This window comes from Lissotriton helveticus, chromosome 1_2 (genome assembly GCF_964261635.1).
Source record: "Lissotriton helveticus chromosome 1_2, aLisHel1.1, whole genome shotgun sequence".
Classification (NCBI taxonomy): Eukaryota; Metazoa; Chordata; class Amphibia; order Caudata; family Salamandridae; genus Lissotriton; species Lissotriton helveticus.
In genome coordinates, this window is record NC_136058.1 from 419,111,721 (window position 1) to 419,135,281 (window position 23,561).

The window sequence follows — 23,561 nt, forward strand, 5'->3', positions numbered from 1 at the left end:
CCTGAACCCTGGCCCCTCACTGTCTGTGGCTCTCACTTCTCTTCACCTGAACCCTGGCCCCTTACTGTCTGTGGCTCTCACTTCTCTTCACCTGAACCCTGGCCCCTCACTGTCTGTGGCTCTCACTTCTCCCCTGAACCCTGGCCCCTCACTGTCTGTAGCTCTCACTACTCTCACCTGAACCCAGGCCCCTCACTGTCTGTGACTCTCATTCTCTTCACCTGAGACCTGGCCCCTTACTGTCTGTGGCTCTCACTTCTCTTCACCTGAACCCTGGCCCCTCACTGTCTGTAGCTCTCACTTCTCACCTGAACCCTGCCCCCTCAGTGTCTGTAGCTCTCACTTCTCCCCTGAACCCTGGCCCCTCACTGTCTGTAGCTCTCACTTCTCACCTAAACCCTGGGCCCTAACTGTCTGTGGCTCTCACTTCTCCCCTGAACCCTGGCCCCTCACTGTCTGTAGCTCTCACTTCTCACCTGAACCCTGGCCCCTCACTGTCTGTGGCTCTCACTTATCTCCTGAACCCAGGCCCCTCACTGTCTGTGGATCTCACTTCTCCCCTGAACCCTGGCCCCTCACTGTCTGTGGCTCTCACTTCACTTCACCTGAACCCTGGTCCCTCACTGTCTGTGGCTCTCACTTCTCACCTGAACCCAGGCCCCTCACTGTCTGTGGCTCTCACTTCTCACCTGAATCCTGGCCCCTCACTGTCTGTGGCTCTCACTTATCTCCTGAACCCAGGCCCCTCACTGTCTGTGGATCTCACTTCTCCCCTGAACCCTGGCCCCTCACTGTCTGTGGCTCTCACTTCACTTCACCTGAACCCTGGTCCCTCACTGTCTGTGGCTCTCACTTCTCACCTGAACCCAGGCCCCTCACTGTCTGTGGATCTCACTTCTCCCCTGAACCCTGGCCCCTCACTGTCTGTGGCTCTCACTTCACTTCACCTGAACCCTGGTCCCTCACTGTCTGTGGCTCTCACTTCTCACCTGAACCCTGGCCCCTCACTGTCTGTGGCTCTCACTTCTCACCTGAACCCTGGCCCCTCACTGTCTGTGGCTCTCACTTCTCACCTGAGCCCTGGCCCCTCAGTGTCTGTGGCTCTCACTTCTCACCTGAACCCTGGCCCCTCACTGTCTGTGGCTCTCACTTCTCACCTGAACCCTGGCCCCTTACTGTCTGTGGCTCTCACTTATCACCTGAGCCCTGGCCCCTCACTGTCTGTGGCTCTCACTTCTCACCTGAACCCAGTCCCCTCACTGTCTGTGGCTCTCACTTCTCACCTGAGCCCTGGCCCCTCAGTGTCTGTGGCTCTCACTTCGCCCCTGAACCCTGGCCCCTCACTGTCTGTAGCTCTCACTTCGCCCCTGAACCCTGGCCCCTCACTGTCTGTAGCTCTCATTTCTGTCACCTGAACCCTGGGCCCTCACTGTCTGTGACTCTCATTCTCTTCACCTGAGCCCTGGCCCCTCACTGTCTGTGGCTCTCACTTCGCCCCTGAACCCTGGCCCCTCACTGTCTGTAGCTCTCACTTCGCCCCTGAACCCTGGCCCCTCACTGTCTGTAGCTCTCATTTCTGTCACCTGAACCCTGGCCCCTCACTGTCTGTGGCTCTCACTTCTCACCTGAGCCCTGGCCCCTCAGTGTCTGTGGCTCTCACTTCTCACCTGAACCCAGGCCCCTCACTGTCTGTGGCTCTCACTTCGCCCCTGAACCCTGCCCCTCACTGTCTGTAGCTCTCACTTCGCCCCTGAACCCTGGCCCCTCACTGTCTGTAGCTCTCATTTTTGTCACCTGAACCCTGGGCCCTCACTGTCTGTGACTCTCATTCTCTTCATCTGAACCCTGGCCCCTTACTGTCTGTGGCTCTCACTACTCTCACCTGAACCCTGGCCCCTCACTGTCTGTGGCTCTCACTTCTCACCTGAACCCTGGCCCCTCACTGTCTGTGACTCTCATTCTCTTCACCTGAGCCCTGGCCCCTCAGTGTCTGTGGCTCTCATTCTCTTCACCTGAACCCTGGCCCCTCACTGTCTGTGGCTCTCACTTCTCACCTGAACCCTGGCCCCTCACTGTCTGTGGCTCTCACTTCTCACCTGAACCCTGGCCCCTCACTGTCTGTGGCTCTCACTTCTCACCTGAACCCAGGCCCCTCACTGTCTGTGGCTCTCACTTCTCCCCTGAACCCTGGCCCCTCAGTGTCTGTGGCTCTCATTCTCTTCACCTGAACCCTGGCCCCTCACTGTCTGTGGCTCTCACTTCTCACCTGAACCCTGGCCCCTCACTGTCTGTGGCTCTCACTTCTCACCTGAACCCTGGCCCCTCACTGTCTGTGGCTCTCACTTCTCACCTGAACCCTGGCCCCTCACTGTCTGTGGCTCTCACTTCTCACCTGAACCCAGGCCCCTCACTGTCTGTGGCTCTCACTTCTCACCTGAACCCAGGCCCCTCACTGTCTGTGGCTCTCACTTCTCTTCACCTGAACCCAGGCCCCTCAGTGTCTGTGGCTCTCACTTCTCTTCACCTGAACCCTGGCCCCTCACTGTCTGTGGCTCTCACTTCTCACCTGAACCCAGGCCCCTCAGTGTCTGTGGCTCTCACTTCTCTTCACCTGAACCCTGGCCCCTCACTGTCTGTGGCTCTCACTTCTCACCTGAACCCTGGCCCCTCACTGTCTGTGGCTCTCACTTCTCACCTGAACCCTGGCCCCTCACTGTCTGTGGCTCTCACTACTCTCACCTGAACCCTGCCCCTCACTGTCTGTGGCTCTCACTTCTCCCCTGAACCCTGGCCCCTCAGTGTCTGTGGCTCTCACTTCTCACCTGAACCCTGGCCCCTCACTGTCTGTGGCTCTCACTTCTCACCTGAACCCAGGCCCCTCACTGTCTGTGGCTCTCACTTCTCCCCTGAACCCTGGCCCCTCAGTGTCTGTGGCTCTCATTCTCTTCACCTGAACCCTGGCCCCTCACTCTCTGTGGCTCTCACTTCTCACCTGAACCCTGGCCCCTCACTGTCTGTGGCTCTCACTTCTCACCTGAACCCTGGCCCCTCACTGTCTGTGGCTCTCACTTCTCACCTGAACCCTGGCCCCTCACTGTCTGTGGCTCTCACTTCTCACCTGAACCCAGGCCCCTCACTGTCTGTGGCTCTCACTTCTCACCTGAACCCAGGCCCCTCACTGTCTGTAGCTCTCACTTCTCCCCTGAACCCTGGCCCCTCACTGTCTGTGGCTCTCACTTCTCACCTGAACCCAGGCCCCTCACTGTCTGTGGCTCTCACTTCTCACCTGAACCCTGGCCCCTCACTGTCTGTGGCTCTCTCTTCTCCCCTGAGCCCTGGCCCCTCACTGTCAGTGGCTCTCACTTCTCCCCTGAACCCTGGCCCCTCACTGTCTGTGGCTCTCTCTTCTCCCCTGAACCCTGGCCCCTCACTGTCTGTAGCTCTCTCTTCTTATCTGAACCCTGGGCCCTCACTGTCTGTGGCTCTCACTTCTCCCCTGAACCCTGGCCCCTCACTGTCTGTGGCTCTCATTCTCACATGAACCCTGGCCCCTCACTGTCTGTAGCTCTCACTTCGCACCTGAACCCAGGCCCCTCACTGTCTGTGGCTCTCACTTCTCCCCTGAACCCTGACCCCTCACTGTCTGTGGCTCTCATTCTCTTCACCTGAACCCTGGCCCCTCACTGTCTGTAGCTCTCATTCTCACCTGAACCCTGGGCCCTCACTGTCTGTGACTCTCATTCTCTTCACCTGAGCCCTGGCCCCTCACTGTCTGTGGCTCTCACTTCGCCCCTGAACCCTGGCCCCTCACTGTCTGTAGCTCTCACTCCGCCCCTGAACCCTGGCCCCTCACTGTCTGTGGCTCTCACTTCTCACCTGAGCCCTGGCCCCTCAGTGTCTGTGGCTCTCACTTCTCACCTGAACCCAGGCCCCTCACTGTCTGTGGCTCTCACTTCGCCCCTGAACCCTGCCCCTCACTGTCTGTAGCTCTCACTTCGCCCCTGAACCCTGGCCCCTCACTGTCTGTAGCTCTCACTTCGCCCCTGAACCCTGGCCCCTCACTGTCTGTAGCTCTCATTTTTGTCACCTGAACCCTGGGCCCTCACTGTCTGTGACTCTCATTCTCTTCATCTGAACCCTGGCCCCTTACTGTCTGTGGCTCTCACTACTCTCACCTGAACCCTGGCCCCTCACTGTCTGTGGCTCTCACTTCTCACCTGAACCCTGGCCCCTCACTGTCTGTGACTCTCATTCTCTTCACCTGAGCCCTGGCCCCTCAGTGTCTGTGGCTCTCATTCTCTTCACCTGAACCCTGGCCCCTCACTGTCTGTGGCTCTCACTTCTCACCTGAACCCTGGCCCCTCACTGTCTGTGGCTCTCACTTCTCACCTGAACCCTGGCCCCTCACTGTCTGTGGCTCTCACTTCTCACCTGAACCCAGGCCCCTCACTGTCTGTGGCTCTCACTTCTCCCCTGAACCCTGGCCCCTCAGTGTCTGTGGCTCTCATTCTCTTCACCTGAACCCTGGCCCCTCACTGTCTGGGGCTCTCACTTCTCACCTGAACCCTGGCCCCTCACTGTCTGTGGCTCTCACTTCTCACCTGAACCCTGGCCCCTCACTGTCTGTGGCTCTCACTTCTCACCTGAACCCTGGCCCCTCACTGTCTGTGGCTCTCACTTCTCACCTGAACCCAGGCCCCTCACTGTCTGTGGCTCTCACTTCTCACCTGAACCCAGGCCCCTCACTGTCTGTGGCTCTCACTTCTCTTCACCTGAACCCAGGCCCCTCAGTGTCTGTGGCTCTCACTTCTCTTCACCTGAACCCTGGCCCCTCACTGTCTGTGGCTCTCACTTCTCACCTGAACCCAGGCCCCTCAGTGTCTGTGGCTCTCACTTCTCTTCACCTGAACCCTGGCCCCTCACTGTCTGTGGCTCTCACTTCTCACCTGAACCCTGGCCCCTCACTGTCTGTGGCTCTCACTTCTCACCTGAACCCTGGCCCCTCACTGTCTGTGGCTCTCACTACTCTCACCTGAACCCTGCCCCTCACTGTCTGTGGCTCTCACTTCTCCCCTGAACCCTGGCCCCTCAGTGTCTGTGGCTCTCACTTCTCACCTGAACCCTGGCCCCTCACTGTCTGTGGCTCTCACTTCTCACCTGAACCCAGGCCCCTCACTGTCTGTGGCTCTCACTTCTCCCCTGAACCCTGGCCCCTCAGTGTCTGTGGCTCTCATTCTCTTCACCTGAACCCTGGCCCCTCACTGTCTGTGGCTCTCACTTCTCACCTGAACCCTGGCCCCTCACTGTCTGTGGCTCTCACTTCTCACCTGAACCCTGGCCCCTCACTGTCTGTGGCTCTCACTTCTCACCTGAACCCAGGCCCCTCACTGTCTGTGGCTCTCACTTCTCACCTGAACCCAGGCCCCTCACTGTCTGTAGCTCTCACTTCTCCCCTGAACCCTGGCCCCTCACCGTCTGTGGCTCTCACTTCTCACCTGAACCCAGGCCCCTCACTGTCTGTGGCTCTCACTTCTCACCTGAACCCTGGCCCCTCACTGTCTGTGGCTCTCTCTTCTCCCCTGAGCCCTGGCCCCTCACTGTCAGTGGCTCTCACTTCTCCCCTGAACCCTGGCCCCTCACTGTCTGTGGCTCTCTCTTCTCCCCTGAACCCTGGCCCCTCACTGTCTGTAGCTCTCTCTTCTTATCTGAACCCTGGGCCCTCACTGTCTGTGGCTCTCACTTCTCCCCTGAACCCTGGCCCCTCACTGTCTGTGGCTCTCATTCTCACATGAACCCTGGCCCCTCACTGTCTGTAGCTCTCACTTCGCACCTGAACCCAGGCCCCTCACTGTCTGTGGCTCTCACTTCTCCCCTGAACCCTGGCCCCTCAGTGTCTGTGGCTCTCACTACTCTCACCTGAACCCTGACCCCTGCACTGTCTGTGGCTCTCACTTCTCATCTGAACCCTGACCCCTCACTGTCTGTGGCTCTCATTCTCTTCACCTGAACCCTGGCCCCTCACTGTCTGTAGCTCTCATTCTCACCTGAACCCTGGCCCCTCACTGTCTGTAGCTCTCACTTCACTTCACCTGAACCCTGGCCCCTCACTGTCTGTGGCTCTCACTTCTCTTCACCTGAACCCTGGCCCCTCACTGTCTGTAGCTCTCACTTCTCTTCACCTGAACCCTGGCCCCTCACTGTCTGTAGCTCTCACTTCGCACCTGAACCCTGGCCCCTCACTGTCTGTGGCTCTCACATCTCTTCACATGAACCCTGGGCCCTCGCTGTCTGTGGCTCTCACTTCTCCCCTGAACCCTGGCCCCTGCACTGTCTGTGGCTCTCACTTCTCACCTGAACCCTGGCCCCTCACTGTCTGTAGCTCTCACTTCGCACCTGAACCCTGGCCCCTCACTGTCTGTGGCTCTCACTTCTCTTCACATGAACCCTGGGCCCTCACTGTCTGTGGCCCTCACTTCTTATCTGAACCCTGGCCCCTCACTGTCTGTGGCCCTCACTTCTTATCTGAACCCTGGCCCCTCACTGTCTGTGGCTCTCACTTCTCACCTGAACCCTGCCCCTCACTGTCTGTGGCTCTCACTTCTCACCTGAACCCTGGCCCCTCACTGTCTGTGGCTCTCACTTCTCACCTGAACCCAGGCCCCTCACTGTCTGTGGCTCTCACTTCTCACCTGAACCCAGGCCCCTCACTGTCTGTGGCTCTCACTTCTCACCTGAACCCAGGCCCCTCACTGTCTGTGGCTCTCACTTCTCACCTGAACCCTGGCCCCTCACTGTCTGTGGCTCTCACTTCTCACCTGAACCCAGGCCCCTCACTGTCTGTGGCTCTCACTTCTCACCTGAACCCTGGCCCCTCACTGTCTGTGGCTCTCACTTCTCACCTGAACCCTGGCCCCTGCACTGTCTGTGGCTCTCACTTCTCACCTGAACCCTGCCCCTCACTGTCTGTGGCTCTCACTTCTCCCCTGAACCCTGGCCCCTCAGTGTCTGTGGCTCTCACTTCTCACCTGAACCCAGGCCCCTCACTGTCTGTGGCTCTCACTTCTCACCTGAACCCTGGCCCCTCACTGTCTGTGGCTCTCACTTCTCACCTGAACCCAGGCCCCTCACTGTCTGTGGCTCTCACTTCTGCCACATGAACCCTGGCCCCTCACTGTCTGTAGCTCTCACTTCTCACCTGAACCCAGGCCCCTCACTGTCTGTGGCTCTCACTTCTCACCTGAACCCTGGCCCCTCACTGTCTGTGGCTCTCACTTCTCACCTGAACCCAGGCCCCTCACTGTCTGTGGCTCTCACTTCTCACCTGAACCCTGGCCCCTGCACTGTCTGTGGCTCTCACTTCTCACCTGAACCCTGGCCCCTCACTGTCTGTGGCCCTCACTTCTTATCTGAACCCTGGCCCCTCACTGTCTGTGGCTCTCACTTCTCACCTGAACCCTGCCCCTCACTGTCTGTGGCTCTCACTTCTCACCTGAACCCTGGCCCCTCACTGTCTGTGGCTCTCACTTCTCACCTGAACCCAGGCCCCTCACTGTCTGTGGCTCTCACGTCTCTTCACCTGAACCCTGGCCCCTCACTGTCTGTAGCTCTCACTTCTCATCTGAACCCTGGCCCCTCACTGTCTGTGGCTCTCACTTCTCACCTGAACCCAGGCCCCTCACTGTCTGTGGCTCTCACTTCTCACCTGAACCCTGGCCCCTCACTGTCTGTGGCTCTCACTTCTCACCTGAACCCAGGCCCCTCACTGTCTGTGGCTCTCACTTCTCACCTGAACCCTGGCCCCTCACTGTCTGTGGCTCTCACTTCTCACCTGAACCCTGGCCCCTGCACTGTCTGTGGCTCTCACTTCTCACCTGAACCCAGGCCCCTCACTGTCTGTGGCTCTCACTTCTCACCTGAACCCAGGCCCCTCACTGTCTGTGGCTCTCACTTCTCTTCACCTGAACCCTGGCCCCTCACTGTCTGTGGCTCTCACTTCTGCCACATGAACCCTGGCCCCTCAGTGTCTGTAGCTCTCACTTCTCACCTGAACCCTGGCCCCTCACTGTCTGTAGCTCTCACTTATCTCCTGAACCCTGGCCCCTCACTGTCTGTAGCTCTCACTTATCTCCTGAACCCTGGCCCTCACTGTCTGTGGCTCTCTCTTCTCATCTGAACCCTGGCCCCTCACTGTCTGTGGCTCTCACTTCTCTTCACCTGAACCCAGGCCCCTCAGTGTCTGTGGCTCTCACTTCTCTTCACCTGAACCCTGGCCCCTCACTGTCTGTGGCTCTCACTTCTCACCTGAACCCAGGCCCCTCAGTGTCTGTGGCTCTCACTTCTCTTCACCTGAACCCTGGCCCCTCACTGTCTGTGGCTCTCACTTCTCACCTGAACCCTGGCCCCTCACTGTCTGTGGCTCTCACTTCTCACCTGAACCCTGGCCCCTCACTGTCTGTGGCTCTCACTACTCTCACCTGAACCCTGCCCCTCACTGTCTGTGGCTCTCACTTCTCACCTGAACCCTGGCCCCTCACTGTCTGTGGCTCTCACTTCTCTTCACCTGAACCCAGGCCCCTCACTGTCTGTGGCTCTCACTTCTCCCCTGAACCCTGGCCCCTCAGTGTCTGTGGCTCTCACTTCTCACCTGAACCCAGGCCCCTCACTGTCTGTGGCTCTCACTTCTCACCTGAACCCAGGCCCCTCACTGTCTGTGGCTCTCACTTCTCACCTGAACCCAGGCCCTCACTGTCTGTGGCTCTCACTTCTCACCTGAACCCAGGCCCCTCACTGTCTGTGGCTCTCACTTCTCACCTGAACCCTGGCCCCTCACTGTCTGTGGCCCTCACTTCTCCCCTGAACCCTGGCCCCTCACTGTCTGTGGCTCTCACTACTCTCACCTGAACCCTGGCCCCTCACTATCTGTGGCTCTCACTACTCTCACCTGAACCCTGGCCCCTCACTGTCTGTGGCTCTCACTTCTCCCCTGAACCCTGGCCCCTGCACTGTCTGTGGCTCTCACTTCTCACCTGAACCCTGGCCCCTCACTGTCTGTGGCCCTCACTTCTTATCTGAACCCTGGCCCCTCACTGTCTGTGGCTCTCACTTCTCACCTGAACCCTGCCCCTCACTGTCTGTGGCTCTCACTTCTCACCTGAACCCAGGCCCCTCACTGTCTGTGGCTCTCACTTCTCACCTGAACCCAGGCCCCTCACTGTCTGTGGCTCTCACTTCTCACCTGAACCCTGGCCCCTCACTGTCTGTGGCTCTCACTTCTCACCTGAACCCAGGCCCCTCACTGTCTGTGGCTCTCACTTCTCACCTGAACCCTGGCCCCTCACTGTCTGTGGCTCTCACTTCTCTTCACCTGAACCCAGGCCCCTCACTGTCTGTGGCTCTCACTTCTCACCTGAGCCCTGGCCCCTCAGTGTCTGTGGCTCTCACTTCTCTTCACATGAACCCTGACCCCTCACTGTCTGTGGCTCTCACTTCTCACCTGAACCCTGGCCCCTCACTGTCTGTGGATCTCACTTCTCCCCTGAACCCTGGCCCCTCACTGTCTGTGGATCTCACTTCTCCCCTGAACCCTGGCCCCTCACTGTCTGTAGCTCTCACTTCTCTTCACCTGAACCCTGGCCCCTCACTGTCTGTGGCTCTCTCTTCTCATCTGAACCCTGGCCCCTCACTGTCTGTAGCTCTCACTTCTCACCTGAACCCTGGCCCCTCACTGTCTGTGGCTCTCACTTCTCACCTGAGCCCTGGCCCCTCAGTGTCTGTGGATCTCACTTCTCCCCTGAACCCTGGCCCCTCACTGTCTGTGGCTCTCACTTCACTTCACCTGAACCCTGGTCCCTCACTGTCTGTAGCTCTCTCTTCTCTTCACCTGAACCCTGGCCCCTCACTGTCTGTGGCTCTCACTTCTCACCTGAACCCTGGCCCCTCACTGTCTGTGGCTCTCACTTCTCTTCACCTGAACCCTGGCCCCTCACTGTCTGTGGCTCTCACTTCTCACCTGAACCCTGCCCCTCACTGTCTGTGGCTCTCATTATCTTCACCTGAACCCTGGTCCTCACTGTCTGTAGCTCTCACTTCTCTTCACCTGAACCCTGGCCCCTCACTGTCTGTGGCTCTCACTTCTCTTCACCTGAACCCTGGCCCCTCACTGTCTGTGGCTCTCACTTCTCTTCACCTGAACCCTGGCCCCTCACTGTCTGTGGCTCTCACTTCTCACCTGAACCCTGCCCCTCACTGTCTGTGGCTCTCACTTCACTTCACCTGAACCCTGGTCCTCACTGTCTGTAGCTCTCACTTCTCTTCACCTGAACCCTGCCCCCCACTGTCTGTGGCTCTCATTCTCTTCACCTGAACCCTGGCCCCTCACTGTCTGTGGCTCTCACTTCTCTTCACCTGAACCCAGGCCCCTCACTGTCTGTGGCTCTCACTTCTCCCCTGAACCCTGGCCCTCACTGTCTGTGGCTCTCACTTCTCTTCACATGAACCCAGGCCCCTCACTGTCTGTGGCTCTCACTTCTCTTCACCTGAACCCAGGCCCCTCACTGTCTGTAGCTCTCACTTCTCACCAGAACCCTAGTCCCTCACTGTCTGTAGCTCTCATTTCTGTCACCTGAACCCTGGCCCCCTCACTGTCTGTAGCTCTCACTTCTCTTCACCTGAACCCTGGCCCCTCACTGTCTGTGGCTCTCACTTCTCTTCACATGAACCCTGACGCCTCACTGTCTGTGGCTCTCACTTCTCACCTGAACCCTGGCCCCTCACTGTCTGTGGATCTCACTTCTCTTCACATGAACCCTGACCCCTCACTGACTGTAGCTCTCACTTCTCACCTGAACCCTGCCCCTCACTGACTGTAGCTCTCCCTTCTCACCTGAACCCTGGCCCCTCACTGTCTGTGGCTCTCACTTCTCACCAGAACCCTAGTCCCTCACTGTCTGTAGCTCTCATTTCTGTCACCTGAACCCTGGCCCCCTCACTGTCTGTAGCTCTCACTTCTCTTCACCTGAACCCTGGCCCCTCACTGTCTGTGGCTCTCACTTCTCTTCACATGAACCCTGACCCCTCACTGTCTGTGGCTCTCACTTCTGCCACATGAACCCTGGCCCCTCAGTGTCTGTAGCTCTCACTTCTCACCTGAACCCAGGCCCCTCACTGTCTGTGGCTCTCACTTCTCACCTGAACCCAGGCCCCTCACTGTCTGTGGCTCTCACTTCTCTTCACCTGAACCCTGGCCCCTCACTGTCTGTGGCTCTCACTTCTGCCACATGAACCCTGGCCCCTCAGTGTCTGTAGCTCTCACTTCTCACCTGAACCCTGGCCCCTCACTGTCTGTAGCTCTCACTTATCTCCTGAACCCTGGCCCCTCACTGTCTGTAGCTCTCACTTATCTCCTGAACCCTGGCCCTCACTGTCCGTGGCTCTCTCTTCTCATCTGAACCCTGGCCCCTCACTGTCTGTGGCTCTCACTTCTCTTCACCTGAACCCAGGCCCCTCAGTGTCTGTGGCTCTCACTTCTCTTCACCTGAACCCTGGCCCCTCACTGTCTGTGGCTCTCACTTCTCACCTGAACCCAGGCCCCTCAGTGTCTGTGGCTCTCACTTCTCTTCACCTGAACCCTGGCCCCTCACTGTCTGTGGCTCTCACTTCTCACCTGAACCCTGGCCCCTCACTGTCTGTGGCTCTCACTTCTCACCTGAACCCTGGCCCCTCACTGTCTGTGGCTCTCACTACTCTCACCTGAACCCTGCCCCTCACTGTCTGTGGCTCTCACTTCTCACCTGAACCCTGGCCCCTCACTGTCTGTGGCTCTCACTTCTCTTCACCTGAACCCAGGCCCCTCACTGTCTGTGGCTCTCACTTCTCCCCTGAACCCTGGCCCCTCAGTGTCTGTGGCTCTCACTTCTCACCTGAACCCAGGCCCCTCACTGTCTGTGGCTCTCACTTCTCACCTGAACCCAGGCCCCTCACTGTCTGTGGCTCTCACTTCTCACCTGAACCCAGGCCCTCACTGTCTGTGGCTCTCACTTCTCACCTGAACCCAGGCCCCTCACTGTCTGTGGCTCTCACTTCTCAACTGAACCCTGGCCCCTCACTGTCTGTGGCCCTCACTTCTCCCCTGAACCCTGGCCCCTCACTGTCTGTGGCTCTCACTACTCTCACCTGAACCCTGGCCCCTCACTATCTGTGGCTCTCACTACTCTCACCTGAACCCTGGCCCCTCACTGTCTGTGGCTCTCACTTCTCCCCTGAACCCTGGCCCCTGCACTGTCTGTGGCTCTCACTTCTCACCTGAACCCTGGCCCCTCACTGTCTGTGGCCCTCACTTCTTATCTGAACCCTGGCCCCTCACTGTCTGTGGCTCTCACTTCTCACCTGAACCCTGCCCCTCACTGTCTGTGGCTCTCACTTCTCACCTGAACCCAGGCCCCTCACTGTCTGTGGCTCTCACTTCTCACCTGAACCCAGGCCCCTCACTGTCTGTGGCTCTCACTTCTCACCTGAACCCTGGCCCCTCACTGTCTGTGGCTCTCACTTCTCACCTGAACCCAGGCCCCTCACTGTCTGTGGCTCTCACTTCTCACCTGAACCCTGGCCCCTCACTGTCTGTGGCTCTCACTTCTCTTCACCTGAACCCAGGCCCCTCACTGTCTGTGGCTCTCACTTCTCACCTGAGCCCTGGCCCCTCAGTGTCTGTGGCTCTCACTTCTCTTCACATGAACCCTGACCCCTCACTGTCTGTGGCTCTCACTTCTCACCTGAACCCTGGCCCCTCACTGTCTGTGGATCTCACTTCTCCCCTGAACCCTGGCCCCTCACTGTCTGTGGATCTCACTTCTCCCCTGAACCCTGGCCCCTCACTGTCTGTAGCTCTCACTTCTCTTCACCTGAACCCTGGCCCCTCACTGTCTGTGGCTCTCTCTTCTCATCTGAACCCTGGCCCCTCACTGTCTGTAGCTCTCACTTCTCACCTGAACCCTGGCCCCTCACTGTCTGTGGCTCTCACTTCTCACCTGAGCCCTGGCCCCTCAGTGTCTGTGGATCTCACTTCTCCCCTGAACCCTGGCCCCTCACTGTCTGTGGCTCTCACTTCACTTCACCTGAACCCTGGTCCCTCACTGTCTGTAGCTCTCTCTTCTCTTCACCTGAACCCTGGCCCCTCACTGTCTGTGGCTCTCACTTCTCACCTGAACCCTGGCCCCTCACTGTCTGTGGCTCTCACTTCTCTTCACCTGAACCCTGGCCCCTCACTGTCTGTGGCTCTCACTTCTCACCTGAACCCTGCCCCTCACTGTCTGTGGCTCTCATTATCTTCACCTGAACCCTGGTCCTCACTGTCTGTAGCTCTCACTTCTCTTCACCTGAACCCTGGCCCCTCACTGTCTGTGGCTCTCACTTCTCTTCACCTGAACCCTGGCCCCTCACTGTCTGTGGCTCTCACTTCTCTTCACCTGAACCCTGGCCCCTCACTGTCTGTGGCTCTCACTTCTCACCTGAACCCTGCCCCTCACTGTCTGTGGCTCTCACTTCACTTCACCTGAACCCTGGTCCTCACTGTCTGTAGCTCTCACTTCTCTTCACCTGAACCCTGCCCCCCACTGTCTGTGGCTCTCATTCTCTTCACCTGAACCCTGGCCCCTCACTGTCTGTGGCTCTCACTTCTCTTCACCTGAACCCAGGCCCCTCACTGTCTGTGGCTCTCACTTCTCCCCTGAACCCTGGCCCTCACTGTCTGTGGCTCTCACTTCTCTTCACATGAACCCAGGCCCCTCACTGTCTGTGGCTCTCACTTCTCTTCACCTGAACCCAGGCCCCTCACTGTCTGTAGCTCTCACTTCTCACCAGAACCCTAGTCCCTCACTGTCTGTAGCTCTCATTTCTGTCACCTGAACCCTGGCCCCCTCACTGTCTGTAGCTCTCACTTCTCTTCACCTGAACCCTGGCCCCTCACTGTCTGTGGCTCTCACTTCTCTTCACATGAACCCTGACGCCTCACTGTCTGTGGCTCTCACTTCTCACCTGAACCCTGGCCCCTCACTGTCTGTGGATCTCACTTCTCTTCACATGAACCCTGACCCCTCACTGACTGTAGCTCTCACTTCTCACCTGAACCCTGCCCCTCACTGACTGTAGCTCTCCCTTCTCACCTGAACCCTGGCCCCTCACTGTCTGTGGCTCTCACTTCTCACCAGAACCCTAGTCCCTCACTGTCTGTAGCTCTCATTTCTGTCACCTGAACCCTGGCCCCCTCACTGTCTGTAGCTCTCACTTCTCTTCACCTGAACCCTGGCCCCTCACTGTCTGTGGCTCTCACTTCTCTTCACATGAACCCTGACCCCTCACTGTCTGTGGCTCTCACTTCTGCCACATGAACCCTGGCCCCTCAGTGTCTGTAGCTCTCACTTCTCACCTGAACCCAGGCCCCTCACTGTCTGTGGCTCTCACTTCTCACCTGAACCCAGGCCCCTCACTGTCTGTGGCTCTCACTTCTCTTCACCTGAACCCTGGCCCCTCACTGTCTGTGGCTCTCACTTCTGCCACATGAACCCTGGCCCCTCAGTGTCTGTAGCTCTCACTTCTCACCTGAACCCTGGCCCCTCACTGTCTGTAGCTCTCACTTATCTCCTGAACCCTGGCCCCTCACTGTCTGTAGCTCTCACTTATCTCCTGAACCCTGGCCCTCACTGTCCGTGGCTCTCTCTTCTCATCTGAACCCTGGCCCCTCACTGTCTGTGGCTCTCACTTCTCTTCACCTGAACCCAGGCCCCTCAGTGTCTGTGGCTCTCACTTCTCTTCACCTGAACCCTGGCCCCTCACTGTCTGTGGCTCTCACTTCTCACCTGAACCCAGGCCCCTCAGTGTCTGTGGCTCTCACTTCTCTTCACCTGAACCCTGGCCCCTCACTGTCTGTGGCTCTCACTTCTCACCTGAACCCTGGCCCCTCACTGTCTGTGGCTCTCACTTCTCACCTGAACCCTGGCCCCTCACTGTCTGTGGCTCTCACTACTCTCACCTGAACCCTGCCCCTCACTGTCTGTGGCTCTCACTTCTCACCTGAACCCTGGCCCCTCACTGTCTGTGGCTCTCACTTCTCTTCACCTGAACCCAGGCCCCTCACTGTCTGTGGCTCTCACTTCTCCCCTGAACCCTGGCCCCTCAGTGTCTGTGGCTCTCACTTCTCACCTGAACCCAGGCCCCTCACTGTCTGTGGCTCTCACTTCTCACCTGAACCCAGGCCCTCACTGTCTGTGGCTCTCACTTCTCACCTGAACCCAGGCCCCTCACTGTCTGTGGCTCTCACTTCTCACCTGAACCCTGGCCCCTCACTGTCTGTGGCCCTCACTTCTCCCCTGAACCCTGGCCCCTCACTGTCTGTGGCTCTCACTACTCTCACCTGAACCCTGGCCCCTCACTATCTGTGGCTCTCACTACTCTCACCTGAACCCTGGCCCCTCACTGTCTGTGGCTCTCACTTCTCCCCTGAACCCTGGCCCCTGCACTGTCTGTGGCTCTCACTTCTCACCTGAACCCTGGCCCCTCACTGTCTGTGGCCCTCACTTCTTATCTGAACCCTGGCCCCTCACTGTCTGTGGCTCTCACTTCTCACCTGAACCCTGCCCCTCACTGTCTGTGGCTCTCACTTCTCACCTGAACCCAGGCCCCTCACTGTCTGTGGCTCTCACTTCTCACCTGAACCCAGGCCCCTCACTGTCTGTGGCTCTCACTTCTCACCTGAACCCTGGCCCCTCACTGTCTGTGGCTCTCACTTCTCACCTGAACCCAGGCCCCTCACTGTCTGTGGCTCTCACTTCTCACCTGAACCCTGGCCCCTCACTGTCTGTGGCTCTCACTTCTCTTCACCTGAACCCAGGCCCCTCACTGTCTGTGGCTCTCACTTCTCACCTGAGCCCTGGCCCCTCAGTGTCTGTGGCTCTCACTTCTCTTCACATGAACCCTGACCCCTCACTGTCTGTGGCTCTCACTTCTCACCTGAACCCTGGCCCCTCACTGTCTGTGGATCTCACTTCTCCCCTGAACCCTGGCCCCTCACTGTCTGTGGATCTCACTTCTCCCCTGAACCCTGGCCCCTCACTGTCTGTAGCTCTCACTTCTCTTCACCTGAACCCTGGCCCCTCACTGTCTGTGGCTCTCTCTTCTCATCTGAACCCTGGCCCCTCACTGTCTGTAGCTCTCACTTCTCACCTGAACCCTGGCCCCTCACTGTCTGTGGCTCTCACTTCTCACCTGAGCCCTGGCCCCTCAGTGTCTGTGGATCTCACTTCTCCCCTGAACCCTGGCCCCTCACTGTCTGTGGCTCTCACTTCACTTCACCTGAACCCTGGTCCCTCACTGTCTGTAGCTCTCTCTTCTCTTCACCTGAACCCTGGCCCCTCACTGTCTGTGGCTCTCACTTCTCACCTGAACCCTGGCCCCTCACTGTCTGTGGCTCTCACTTCTCTTCACCTGAACCCTGGCCCCTCACTGTCTGTGGCTCTCACTTCTCACCTGAACCCTGCCCCTCACTGTCTGTGGCTCTCATTATCTTCACCTGAACCCTGGTCCTCACTGTCTGTAGCTCTCACTTCTCTTCACCTGAACCCTGGCCCCTCACTGTCTGTGGCTCTCACTTCTCTTCACCTGAACCCTGGCCCCTCACTGTCTGTGGCTCTCACTTCTCTTCACCTGAACCCTGGCCCCTCACTGTCTGTGGCTCTCACTTCTCACCTGAACCCTGCCCCTCACTGTCTGTGGCTCTCACTTCACTTCACCTGAACCCTGGTCCTCACTGTCTGTAGCTCTCACTTCTCTTCACCTGAACCCTGCCCCCCACTGTCTGTGGCTCTCATTCTCTTCACCTGAACCCTGGCCCCTCACTGTCTGTGGCTCTCACTTCTCTTCACCTGAACCCAGGCCCCTCACTGTCTGTGGCTCTCACTTCTCCCCTGAACCCTGGCCCTCACTGTCTGTGGCTCTCACTTCTCTTCACATGAACCCAGGCCCCTCACTGTCTGTGGCTCTCACTTCTCTTCACCTGAACCCAGGCCCCTCACTGTCTGTAGCTCTCACTTCTCACCAGAACCCTAGTCCCTCACTGTCTGTAGCTCTCATTTCTGTCACCTGAACCCTGGCCCCCTCACTGTCTGTAGCTCTCACTTCTCTTCACCTGAACCCTGGCCCCTCACTGTCTGTGGCTCTCACTTCTCTTCACATGAACCCTGACCCCTCACTGTCTGTGGCTCTCACTTCTCACCTGAACCCTGGCCCCTCACTGTCTGTGGATCTCACTTCTCTTCACATGAACCCTGACCCCTCACTGACTGTAGCTCTCACTTCTCACCTGAACCCTGCCCCTCACTGACTGTAGCTCTCCCTTCTCACCTGAACCCTGGCCCCTCACTGTCTGTGGCTCTCACTTCTCACCAGAACCCTAGTCCCTCACTGTCTGTAGCTCTCATTTCTGTCACCTGAACCCTGGCCCCCTCACTGTCTGTAGCTCTCACTTCTCTTCACCTGAACCCTGGCCCCTCACTGTCTGTGGCTCTCACTTCTCTTCACATGAACCCTGACCCCTCACTGTCTGTGGCTCTCACTTCTCACCTGAACCCTGGCCCCTCACTGTCTGTGGATCTCACTTCTCTTCACATGAACCCTGACCCCTCACTGTCTGTGGCTCTCACTTCTCACCTGAACCCTGGCCCCTCACTGTCTGTAGCTCTCACTTCTCTTCACATGAACCCTGCCCCCTCACTGTCTGTAGCTCTCACTTCTCACCAATCTATCCTGGCTGATGAGGGCTGAAAGCCCGAAACCGGTCCTAGGATGCTTGTTTCCAGTCCAGGGAGGACCTGGTCTGGCCTGGCAGGTCTGACTGGACTGTTCCCATGGGGCACAGGGTCAAGACTGATTTGCATATGGCTGGGTCGAAACTGGAATGGCATGGTGAGCAAAAAAACAATGGATTTAGGCCCAGATCTCCGCACTGGGGTGAATGTATTACATTGTTCTGCATTCTGTCCATCAATTGTTGTTTTTTCATTTGTCACCCCGAGTGGGACGGCTATGCTCAGACGTGAGTCCCGTGCTCTCCACACCACTGGAGTCAAGCTATCCTGGCTGATGAGGGCTGCAAGCCCGAAACCGGTCCCAGGATGCTTGTTTCCAGTCCAGGGAGGGCCTGGCTTGGCAGTTTGGGCTGGACTATTCCCATGAGGCACAGGGTCAAGACTGATTTGCATATGGCTGGGTCCAAACTGGAATGGCATGGTGAGCAGAAAAACGATGGATTTAGGCCCAGATCTCTGTACTGGGGTGAATGTATGACATTGTTCTACATTCTGTCCATCAACTGTTCTTTTTGTACTTCATGAGAGGCTTCTCCAGTTTTTGTCTGATTACTGTGATTCTTTGGCCAGTCTTGGCTTTGGTATCCTCACGAGTAATTGACTGTGACGAGGACGTAGGACGTAGGGATAATGCTCTGGTTGCTTGCCAGCGTTTATCTGTTTGTAGCTCTTCCTTAAGTGACTTTACAACTTGTACATTTGCATTTCTTGTACTGTTTATATCTTTTATGAAACTCATGTTATCCAAAGTCCTTATGTAACGCAGCTGGTTCTTTTGTAAAGCGCTCTGACATCTTTGGGTAATGTTCGCGCTATAGAAAATTGCATTAAATAAATAAATAAAGCGATCTTCATGATCCTTAGTCCGTAGTGTTTGTCACAGTCGATACAGCCCTCACTCGTTTCCTGAATCTACTGGCCTCAGATGGCTTGGCACATCAGGACGTGGAAGGGGTATGACCAGGTCTTTTACCACTCTAAACGGGTGGGATTAGTGCAGGACCGCTCCTACTTCCTGGTTTTGGTCTTGTCTACGAGGTGGGCGCCCCTCACAAGTAATTGACTGTGATGAGGACTGCGGACGATGAAGATTGCCTGTTAGTAACCAGAGCACGAATCCACCATGGTTTTGTAAGGAAGTTGATTTTCATACAGAATTAAACTAGTGAGTTGAAGCAGTCAATGGAAGCAAAATAAGTGGTTTAATAAGTGGTTTTAAGTAACTGGAGAAAAACTCCTTAAGGTTGATTTTTTGATAAAAGTCAATCAGCCCTATTACAGTCAGGAAGGGTCACAGATATACTCTTGTGCAAGTAAAGTGAGGCGGGATGGAGTCCCTTGGTCATGTTGGAGAGGCTTGAGGTAGGGGGCTATGAAGAATGTGATTGTGGTGAGTTAATGGAAGGAGAAGAGATTAGGTCAGAGGAGTGGAGGAAGGGTAGGATGGGTTGGAGGGCATAGCTAAAGTGAAAGCAAGTCTGCTGTTGATGTGGGTTGCTTACGAGGGTATAACAAGCTGTCGGGAGAATCAGGGATTCCACCTCGTTGAGACTTTTGTAGGAATCTTATACAATTTAGGGCATATTTACAACCCCATTGTGGAACAATTGCACCTCCGGAGCGTTACTTTTGTGACACTCCAAAGGCACAGTGTGCAGACCCATACATAGGGGAGAGTATGTATCCTTACGGCTAGAGAGGTCAACCTCGAAGTTGCGGAACCGGGTTCGAATCTCAGCAATAGACGCTCAACATCCAGTGAATTTAGGCAACTCACTTAATCTCCCTGTGCCTAACAAAAATGAATGTGTCAAATGGTGCTAATGTAAAGCGCTCTGATATTTGATATCTTTGGGTCGAGTTTGCGCTATATAAATCTAAAAAAAACTAAAAACTTTCTAGGTCATGCAAAGCCATCCTGCGCGGCGTTGCATGGCCTCGTAGATATGGAGTAAGAACGGAAGTCTCCGCCTTGCTTTTCTTTCAGTCCAAGGTGTTGCTGTGGTTGTTCCCACACAACGTCCATGGGTTTTGAGGCTCCCTTCATGCAAACTACCTGTCCTACAGTGCAATACACGTGGCCTACCACCTCTTGGCTGTGAGAAGGGTTAAAGCTGTTGGCCTGTGGGGTCTAATAAACTACACACCGAGGGTCTCATTTACAAGAGGCCGGCGCTGCTGGAGCGTGACTTTTAATGACGCTATGTTGGCGCAGGACTCGCAATCTCATCTATGAGGCCAAGGAACACAACCCTGCGTGGCTTTACGTGGCCTCATAGAGAAGGTGTAAGGCAGTCCCTCAGACTGCCTCCTGGAGGCGTGCAGTGGGCGTTGCGGTGGGTGTTCCCATGTCTCATCTATGAGGCCAAGGAACGCAACCCTGCGTGGCTTTACGTGGCCTCATAGAGAAGGTGTAAGGCAGTCCCTCAGACTGCCTCCTGGAGACGTGCAGTGGGCGTTGCGGTGGGTGTTCCCATGTCTCATCTATGAGGTCAAGGAACGCAACCCTGCGTGGCTTTACGTGGCCTCGTAGAGAAGGTGTAAGCTGTGCCTCAGACTGCCTCCTGGAGGCGTGCCGTGGGCGTTGCGGTGGGCGTTCCCATGTCTCATCTATGAGGCCAAGGAACGCAACCCTGCGTGGCTTTACGTGGCCTCGTAGAGAAGGTGTAAGGCAGTGCCTCAGACTGCCTCAGGGAGGCGTGCCATGGGCGTTGTGGTGGTCGTTCCCATGTCTCATCTATGAGGCCAAGGAACGCAACCCTGCGTGGCTTTACATGGCCTCATAGAGAAGGTGTAAGGCAGTGCCTCAGACTGCCTCAGGCAGGCGTGCCGTGGGCGTTGCGGTGGGTGTTCCCATGTCTCATCTATCAGGCCAAGGAACGCAACCCTGCGTGGCTTTACGTGGCCTCGTAGAGAAGGTGTAAGGCAGTGCCTCAGATTGCCTCCGGGAGGCGTGCCGTGGGCGTTGCGGTGGGTGTTCCCATGTCTCATCTATCAGGCCAAGGAACGCAACCCTGCGTGGCTTTACATGGCCTCATAGAGAAGGTGTAAGGCAGTGCCTCAGACTGCCTCCTGGAGGCGTGCCGTGGGCGTTGCGGTGGGTGTTCCCATGTCTCATCTATGAGGCCAAGGAACGCAACCCTGCGTGGCTTTACGTGGCCTCGTAGAGAAGGTGTGAGGCAGTGCCTCAGACTGCCTCAGGGAGGCGTGCCGTGGGCGTTGCGGTGGGTGTTCCCATGTCTCATCTATCAGGCCAAGGAACGCAACCCTGCGTGGCTTTACATGGCCTCGTAGAGAAGGTGTAAGGCAGTGCCTTGGACTGCCTCCGGGAGGAGTGCTGTGGGCGTTGCGGTCGGTGTTCCCATGTCTCATCTATCAGGCCAAGGAACGCAACCCTGCGTGGCTTTACGTGGCCTCATAGAGAAGGTGTACGGCAGTGCCTCAGACTGCCTCAGGGAGGCGTGCCGTGGGCGTTGCGGTGGGCGTTCCCATGTCTCATCTATCAGGCCAAGGAACGCAACCCTGCGTGGCTTTACATGGCCTCATAGAGAAGGTGTAAGCAGTGCCTCAGACTGCCTCCTGGAGGCGTGCCGTGGGCGTTGCGGTGGGCGTTCCCATGTCTCATCTATGAGGCCAAGGAACGCAACCCTGCGTGGCTTTACGTGGCCTCATAGAGAAGGTGTAAGGCAGTCCCTCAGACTGCCTCCTGGAGGCGTGCAGTGGGCGTTGCGGTGGGTGTTCCCATGTCTCTTCTATGAGGCCAAGGAACGCAACCCTGCGTGGCTTTACATGGCCTCATAGAGAAGGTGTAAGGCAGTGCCTCAGACTGCCTCAGGGAGGCGTGCCGTGGGCGTTGCGGTGGGTGTTCCCATGTCTCATCTATCAGGCCAAGGAACGCAACCCTGCGTGGCTTTACGTGGCCTCGTAGAGAAGGTGTAAGGCAGTGCCTCAGACTGCCTCCGGGAGGCGTGCCGTGGGCGTTGCGGTGGGTGTTCCCATGTCTCATCTATGAGGCCAAGGAACGCAACCCTGCGTGGCTTTACATGGCCTCATAGAGAAGGTGTAAGGCAGTGCCTCAGACTGCCTCCTGGAGGCGTGCCGTGGGCGTTGCGGTGGGTGTTCCCATGTCTCATCTATGAGGCCAAGGAACGCAACCCTGCGTGGCTTTACGTGGCCTCGTAGAGAAGGTGTAAGGCAGTGCCTCAGACTGCCTCAGGGAGGCGTGCCGTGGGCGTTGCGGTGGGTGTTCCCATGTCTCATCTATCAGGCCAAGGAACGCAATCCTGCGTGGCTTTACATGGCCTCGTAGAGAAGGTGTAAGGCAGTGCCTTGGACTGCCTCCGGGAGGAGTGCTGTGGGCGTTGCGGTCGGTGTTCCCATGTCTCATCTATCAGGCCAAGGAACGCAACCCTGCGTGGCTTTACGTGGCCTCATAGAGAAGGTGTACGGCAGTGCCTCAGACTGCCTCAGGGAGGCGTGCCGTGGGCGTTGCGGTGGGCGTTCCCATGTCTCATCTATCAGGCCAAGGAACGCAACCCTGCGTGGCTTTACATGGCCTCATAGAGAAGGTGTAAGCAGTGCCTCAGACTGCCTCCTGGAGGCGTGCCGTGGGCGTTGCGGTGGGCGTTCCCATGTCTCATCTATGAGGCCAAGGAACGCAACCCTGCGTGGCTTTACGTGGCCTCATAGAGAAGGTGTAAGGCAGTGCCTCGGACTGCCTCCGGGAGGCATGCCGTGGGCGTTGCGGTGGGCGTTCCCATGTCTCATCTATCAGGCCAAGGAACGCAACCCTGCGTGGCTTTACATGGCCTCGTAGAGAAGGTGTACGGCAGTGCCTCAGTCTGCCTCAGGGAGGCGTGCCGTGGGCGTTGCGGTGGGCGTTCCCATGTCTCATCTATGAGGCCAAGGAACGCAACCCTGTGTGGCTTTACATGGCCTCATAGAGAAGGTGTAAGCTGTGCCTCAGACTGCCTCCTGGAGGCGTGCCGTGGGCGTTGCGGTGGGCGTTCCCATGTCTCATCTATGAGGCCAAGGAACGCAACCCTGCGTGGCTTTACGTGGCCTCATAGAGAAGGCGTAAGGCAGTGCCTCAGACTGACTCAGGGAGGCATGCCGTGGGCGTTGCAGTGGGTGTTCCCATGTCTCATCTATGAGGCCAAGGAACGCAACCCTGCGTGGCTTTACATGGCCTCATAGAGATGGTGTAAGGCAGTGCCTCAGACTGCCTCCTGGAGGCGTGCAGTGGGCGTTGCGGTGGGCGTTCCCATGTCTCATCTATGAGGCCAAGGAACGCAACCCTGCGTGGCTTTACATGGCCTCATAGAGAAGGTGTAAGGCAGTGCCTCAGACTGCCTCAGGGAGGCGTGCCGTGGGCGTTGCGGTGAGTGTTCCCATGTCTCATCTATGAGGCCAAGGAACGCAACCCTGCGTGGCCTTACGTGGCCTCGTAGAGAAGGTGTAAGGCAGTGCCTCGGACTGCCTCCTGGAGGCGTGCCGTGGGCGTTGCGGTGGGTGTTCCCATGTCTCATCTAAAAGGCCAAGGAACGCAACCCTGCGTGGCTTTACGTGGCCTCATAGAGAAGGTGTAAGGCAGTGCCTCAGACTGCCTCCGGGAGGCGTGCCTTGGGCGTTGCGGTGGGCGTTCCCATGTCTCATCTATGAGGCCAAGGAACGCAACCCTGTGTGGCTTTACGTGGCCTCATAGAGAAG

At 57.3% G+C, this 23,561-nt stretch overlaps 1 protein-coding gene across 2 annotated transcripts in view; it reads left to right on the forward strand.

Annotated features, from left to right (window-relative positions):
* LOC144807191 (E3 ubiquitin-protein ligase TRIM11-like) overlaps window positions 1-23,561 on the forward strand; it is a 297,802-nt gene that overhangs the window by 257,850 nt on the left and 16,391 nt on the right. The window lies entirely within an intron of this gene.